We start from the raw sequence: 7,506 nt of genomic DNA, 5'->3' as shown, positions 1-7,506 counted from the left end.
AATTGGATGCACCTTTGTCTAGTCGTACTCATTCAGGCTCTCGCCATGCATCTTATGCATCAGATTGTTATGCTTTGGCTCTGTCTAGTTTACATGATGTTGAGGAGCCTCTGTCTTTTGATGAAGCACAGAATTCAGAAAATTGGATGGCTGCCATGCAATCAGAATATGATGCACTTATAGAAAATGACACATGGACTTTATGTGATTTGCCTCCTGGCAAAAAGGCCATTGGTACGAAGTGGGTTTACAAGTTGAAACACAAGCCGGATGGTGAGATCGATCGCCATAAGGCTCGACTTGTTGCAAAGGGTTATGCACAGCAAAAAGGCATAGATTATGAAGAGACTTTTGCTCCCAGTTGTCCTATGACTACTGTGCGTTTTCTATGTGCATTGGCAGCTCATTTTGGTTGGGATGTACATCAATCAGACATTGTTACTGCTTTCTTGAATGGTGACATATTTGAGGAAGTTTATGTAACGCAGCCTCGCGGTTTTGTCATAAAAGGACAAGAGGACAAAGTGTGCAAATGTAACAAGGCTTTGTATGGGTTGAAGCAATCTCCTCGTGCTTGGTACGAGAAAGCTGACACTCATTTGGTCAAACAAGGCTTTCGTAACAGTCCAACAGAAAGCACATTGTATGTAAAACATGAGGGTGATGTACTTCTCATTGTGGTTCTTTATGTTGATGATTTGCTGATCACTGGACCGAATGAGAGACATATTGCTGAATTTAAGGCTGATTTGAATGCTACTTTCAAGATGAAAGATTTGGGGCTGTTGCATTATTACTTGGGTATACAGTTTAAGCAGTGTGATGGTGGTATTGCCTTGTGTCAGAAAAGTTACATAGATACATTGCTATGTAAGTTTGGACTTGAGGATTGCAAACCTGTTGCCACTCCCATGGAAATAGGTTTGAAATTGAGTCTACATGATGTTGGCAATCCTGTTGATGTCACTCTTTACCAAACTGCTGTTGGCTGCCTCATTTATGTATGCAACACGAGGCCAGATATTCAGTTTGCAGTCTCACAGGTCAGCAGATTTATGCATAGCCCAGGGTCTAAGCATTGGCAGGCTGTCAAGAGGATTTTCCGCTACCTTAGTGGCACTTTACATCTTGGCTTGTTTTATCCCAAGGGGGGATCATTGCCGCCAGACTTACATGATTTTTCGGACTCAGATTGGGCTGGTTGTTTTGACACGCGAGTGTCCACAAGTGGTTTTTGTTTCATGCTTGGCAGTTCATGCATATCATGGTTGAGCAAGAAGCAACCTACTGTGGCCACTTCGAGTTGTGAGGCTGAGTACAGGGCAATCTTCATAGCTACGGTTGAGTGTGTATGGCTCAGACGCCTTATGGCTAATTTGGGTGTTGGACAGGACACTACCAACACTATCTACATTGACAGTCAGAGCGTATTGGCAGTTGCGAGGAACCCAGTTTTTGATGCTCGCACAAAGCACATTGAGGTGCATTACCACTATGTCAGGGAGAGGCTCTCAGCAGGAGAGATCAACTTGGCTTATGTGCCAACACAGGACAACCTTGCAGATCTTTTCACAAAGGCAATGTCTCGTGAGAAGCTTGAAGCTTTCCGCAAAGCTTTGGGCTTACTCCCCTTTGTGGACTGATCCTTTCCTCAGGGCATGGCACTTTCCTTTACTCATGTGCCAGCTCTCGTTCACTGCATCACTCCAGGGGGGATTTGTTACCATATACATGTGGTAGTGATGTGTGTGAACACACTAGGACCGCCGGGGCATTTTTTCCCTCTTTAGGAGGTTTTTCCCCCCATGCATTGTATATACGCCCATCACTCTAGGGCTATCTATCTTTCCATTGCACACTAAGTAACTCACTCTCTATTGTGTGCCTTGAGCTTCCTTCGTCTTCTCCAAGCTGTGTGTGTTTCTTTGCAACCCTAATTCCAACAATAGAAAACTACTGGTAAAAATCCCCACCTATTACCAACTGGAATAATTGGTTTCAAAGGGTGACGAGCACATTTCAAACGGTATGATCTACCCAAGGAAGGGGGGAGTGTTTGCTGCAGTCATCATTCACTCACTTCCCTCTCAACCTTCCTCCCTGACCTCTCAATCTTCCAATCTTAGGGAATGTATATATAAAGCCTTATACTCACGAAAAACAAAAATAATAAAGAGCAAGAGCAATTACCACACGAGTATGCACAATAAAAGTCAAAACATTAACTCAGACTGAAACAGAAACCTATGCCATAAAACACCTTTGATCCTCATCACTCGAGTGATGGAGGGTAGGTAAGATTAGTACGAGAGGAGTGTTTCTATTTTAGAGTCGAGTGATTAGCAAAGTTCTTTTTTCCCACTGATGTGCCTCCTAGAGGTATTGTTTGTGTTTCATAGTGTGTACAGGAACAATTGTTGTGGTTAGGATTTGGACTTCATGGGATCTTTCTATCGTTCACACTTCAAATCAAGCGCGACCATCAACACAAACAGGTGTTTCTTGTCCATTAGCATTTCCCCTTATCTTTTTTGCATCTATGTTTGTCTGCTTTGATTGTGATTGGTAGCATAATATCCAGGACATTTGTTTAGTACCAAACATTAAATTCAATGTAATTTTTTGTCATAATCACTTGTCTATGTTTAAAAATCAAGCAGTCCGACTAAGCTAGTTTGACCGAGTTAGGTGTTACAGATCTTCTCTTAATACCATGGGGAATGCCTTCCCAATAATCAATGGCTACTTAGGTTCTTAATCCGATTTAAGCAGCATTGTGTGAAATGTACTAGGGCTTTCTAGTGGGCTTGACCCTATTGACCTTTAGCTTAAGTATTATAAAGGGAGTTTACTAGTGTGATGAGCCTGGGGAGGTGTAACAGTGTTAGATGACCCCCCAAAGTTACAAAATTAAAATGCTGAAAACGAACAAACAAAAAATCAAAGTGCCACAATGAAAAATCTAAAGCGGAAAGAGAAATCTCAGCTTTGATTTGGTACTTCACTCACATGTATCGCCTATGGTACTAGAGCCCTAGAGGTTCCCAGTGTGGGCGCTTTTCCTTGAAAAGCAAAAAACCCAAGGCATACAAAATAAGCACACACATCAAAATTGAATCAATGTGAAAAAACTTTTGGGGGATCAAAGAAAAGGTAATCAGTCAGGCGATGATTTCATGAGAAATTCCTTTTATCGTAGCTTAACTACAAGGTCTTCTAGGTATAGCTCTAGTCAGCCCTCGAACATGAAATACTTGGCTCTCGCGATTAAACAACTTAATTGACCAGAGAAAATTAAGAAGCTTACCCATGGTATCAATAGTCGATCTCTAGTGCCTTTCGACCGTTAAATAAGCGACCCTATACTTGTTTAATTTTCTACCTTTATAGTTGTTTACGCATTTGATTATATTGCAATTTAATGTTTATTGCTGACAAATGGTTTAAAATTCTGTTACCAATCACATTGTCTGCCTACAACTGCATATGCTTTTTAATTCTATATGAGAATGCAATTATTGTGCCAATGTTGTTTGATTTTACAGTGACTGAAGAAGGCTAAGGACATTCATCTCAAATGCTCTTCCACCTCGACGAACGAGCTTCCACTCAATAGCTTCTGAGGACGGAATCTACATCAGGAAGGGGGGCATGTTAACCCTCACGGCTCACGGACACCCTATCATCTACAACGGAATTATTTACTTGGTAGAGTCAGGTACCGGGCTTGTCGGTCCAATAGGAAAAGGGTAAGAGTGATCACCGATGAGAGGCGCACTCTAACTGGAACATTCAAGGGATTAGTTGGCTAAGCATGGGCGCCCAAGTGTGAATGGGGTGAGCTCATATAAAAGTCAACTAAACCTAAAATTCACTCATTCTCTCATTTGTGCTATTGAAGAGTGCTCTTGCTCCATCTCCATCTTCTTCTTCTTCATCTCCTTGTGTGTGTGTGTGTATGCGTGAGAGAGAGAGAGAGAGAGGGAGAGAGACAGAGTGTGTGCGATCGAGCATTGTGATGACGGCACAGCGGCGGTGAAGCAGTTGAGCGCGGTGTAGCGGCATCTCCTTCTTCTTCGTGGCGAGGAATCCTCCATGAAAGGAAGCGTAGAGCGGTGAGTGACACACCAACGTCATCTTTGAGCTTGCTAGTTTAGGCTTGTTGTGTGCTTGGAGCCATTTGTGGCTCGCACGCGGTGTATCGGCAAGTTCCTTGCATTGACACATGCGACATACGCGCACACACCCATTCATCTTCATCTATGTCTTTCAGCTCAGCATACTGCTCAAAAGCTTGTATGTGGACATCGGGATCATCCTTCTTTCCTCCTTCGAATATAGGAAATGAAATTTTCAAATCAGTAGAATGTTCCTTGGTTTTGCTGATTCTTGTTTTACCTACTGGTTTCTTCCCTCTTGTCTTCTTCCTTGTCGTAAGGATTAGTATATCCCTCACAGTCCTTTGTTTCCATCTCTATCATCGTCTCTTCAATTGCTTTCTTGGTTCCCTTGTGTGTTGAGTGATGAGTTCTTTGGCTCCTTTCACTCTCACCAGTCTGTGATTCACTTTTGGATCCTTGAGTCCCATTCCGTCTAGCCGCTCTTTCAGCTCGTCGATGCCTAGAATGACTGGAATGCTGCAAATCTCTTGATTCCTCAGTCATACCCCCTTATGAAGCAACCTCAGTTTCATTCCCAGGTTGTGGATTAGTTTTAGAGCCTACTCAAGTCTCTTCTAGAATTGGACTAACCCTTTCTTGATTTTTCGTAAAGTGAGTTGTTTGTCTACGACCTCTGGTGCTTGTTCTTGGTGGCATTGTGGACATACAATCGCTCGGGTACCAAATGGGAGATAGTTCGTCTGTTTTAGAGCCTTTAGCTCAAACCATAATGTTTGCCAAAATGGAATAAGTTGGATGTATTCAGAAAGTTATTCCAGGTTGGTACTCAGAACGGAAGATATCAGAGATTTGATGATCACTAGAAAACAAGACTGAAACTGGACTAGAAAACACCAGAACTGGAAGGTGAAATATTGGAACTGAAAGACAAGATTGTTAGGAAATAAGACGTAGATAAATAGATAATTGAGTAGATTACTTAATGGAGAGAGACAGATTTACATACATGAGATTATAGAGTAGAGAGAGAGAGAGAGAGAGTACACACGATATACATGGTTCACTCAATGTGGGCTACGTCCACGGGAAAGCAGCCACTCAATGGATATAGTACTTCAAAACAAGAAGTAGTTTACAAGGGATTATACCCTTAATGGAGCTCCCGCCTTGCTTCACTCTCACCACCTCACACTCACCTTGTTGCATCAACTTCACACTATGAAATGTGTGTAGCTTCCCTCTCTCATGAGAGGCAGCCATGTGTAGCCGTCCTTGTGTAGATCAATCCAAATCGGACCCTCCAATCTGCCCATGTGTGGCCGTGCTTTTGAATTCGGCCACCGGCCACCGGCCATTGACTACCGGCCAACCGACGGTTGTTTTCCGACCACTTTCCGGCGGCCGTCCGGCCATAATATTCCGGCGAGGAAAAAAAGTAGTATTTGATATTCTAGAAGTTGGTTTTGTCATAAAAGAAGAGAGAGAGCACACCAAAATGACTACAAGAGCAGAAGTAGCTCTGGACATAGACTAGCGTAGATTCTAAAGAGTCAAAAGCTATACAAAATGAGTAATGGGTCCTATTTATAGGCTGTCAATGGACTGGTGTCTGACTGAGTGTGCACTGTCAATTACTACGATAACTCACTACTCACTACTTCTAGGAACTTCCTTTGTTTGCCATTCCAACTTGGGGTTGGTTCCGAACTTGTACAATGCCTGATCAAATGAAGCTCCAACGACACCACTCTCGGAGGTCGGTTCAAAATATGAAGAGGAACCTCTAAATTTGTTTTAGATTGTCAATTTTTAACAGCACATTGGAAATTTTGGAAATATTCCAAAATTCAAAGGGGGGAGGGAAATGTAGACAATGGGAAAATCCCCGAGTCAAAAATTTAGACTAGCGGTTGAGCTGCCCAATTACTACAATAATTACTCAACCCAATTACTTCGATTGAATTAGTAATTACCCAATTCAGTTACTTCAATAATTGTACAATGGCAATACAGTCAAAGGCCCAATCGAACATCTATAAATAGGGCCCATTACTTCATTTGATGGGCTATCGTATTATGGGGAAATTGTGCTATCACGTTGTACTATTGTGTTTAGAATCATTTTTGGAGCTCATTTTGCTCTTGTACTCATTTGTCGCTAAGCTTAGAGTATCCATTGGCTCATTTGTTGTATTGATTTCCAGTTATACTCACCTATATACATTCCAGTTCCTGTTCCAGTATTTGTCTCTCATTTCCATTCCAGTTCTCTCTTGTTTGATTTGCCATCTGAAGTCTGCTTGCCTGAATTGATTTAGCTAGCTCTACTAAATCAACCTAGAATAGCTGTCCAAAGAGATTAGCTCATTCCATTGCTCTTATTTGATTTTTGCTTTTGATAAATCCTTATGACTTCAATATGATGGCAACAAATCTCATATGGAACACTAAGCTTTGATTCCTATGTTTGCCTGCTCTTATCTGATTTTTTTTAATGCATATGTCACTCTAATTGATGCTATTGCCAAGCTTTTAAATTTTGGTTTGATGCTAGCATTAGCAAAGGTCTACAATATTTTGGGGTTTTGTGGCGTGGAACACGAAGCTCTATTAAGAATCTTAGGCCTAGAGCATTGAAGCTCTACTAAGAATGTTTGATTATTTAATGGCTACAATTCATGATCAAGTGGGAATGCTTTCCTCAAAGGATCTGTCACTTGTTGGAATAATTATCCTTTTATCTCTTTTACTAGCTTTGATCTACTTGTACTGATTGTAACTTAAAAATCTTAAGGTGTTGTACCTTCTAATGACTTTTGATGGCATTAGCTCTTAGACTTCTATATTATATTGGTTTTCTTTTCTTGCATTGTTTGGGAATTAGCTTTGGTATGGTTTGCCTAAGTTTAGGCATTCTTGACGCTTGTGCTTGACCTCTTTTTCTTAAAACCCTCAAATGTTTGTGGGAAACCCCAAATGCCTTGTGATGCATTTTTTGATTGATTCTAAACTCTTGAGGTTGGAGACTGTAGGTGCAAGAGATTTTGGGGTTGTTGACCAGCTGCATGGTAAGAAATTTACCTTCTTGTTTTTACAGGTTTCTTACATTAAGAAGGAGCCTTCCCATTTGTATTGGATTAGTTTATTGGCTTTATTGATTTGATAATGAGGGATAGTGGATGAACATTGGAGGGATTGTCATTCTCTATGGGTCTAGAGTGTCTCATTTGGTAAGAAAGTGCACCTTGTTGACCCAAATAGGTACTTTGATCTATGATATAATACTTGGAGATTTATGGAGCATTACTTGGTGATTGGGAGCCCTCTAACATCTAAATCCCTCCTGGTTTGTTTACTATAATCTAAGATTTTAGCTTTTTGGTTC

Source organism: Adiantum capillus-veneris, chromosome 24 (assembly GCF_014529385.1).
Source record: "Adiantum capillus-veneris isolate H3 chromosome 24, ASM1452938v2, whole genome shotgun sequence".
Classification (NCBI taxonomy): Eukaryota; Viridiplantae; Streptophyta; class Polypodiopsida; order Polypodiales; family Pteridaceae; genus Adiantum; species Adiantum capillus-veneris.
The sequence above is the reverse complement of the archived record's forward strand: the minus strand, read 5'-3'. Positions refer to the sequence as shown.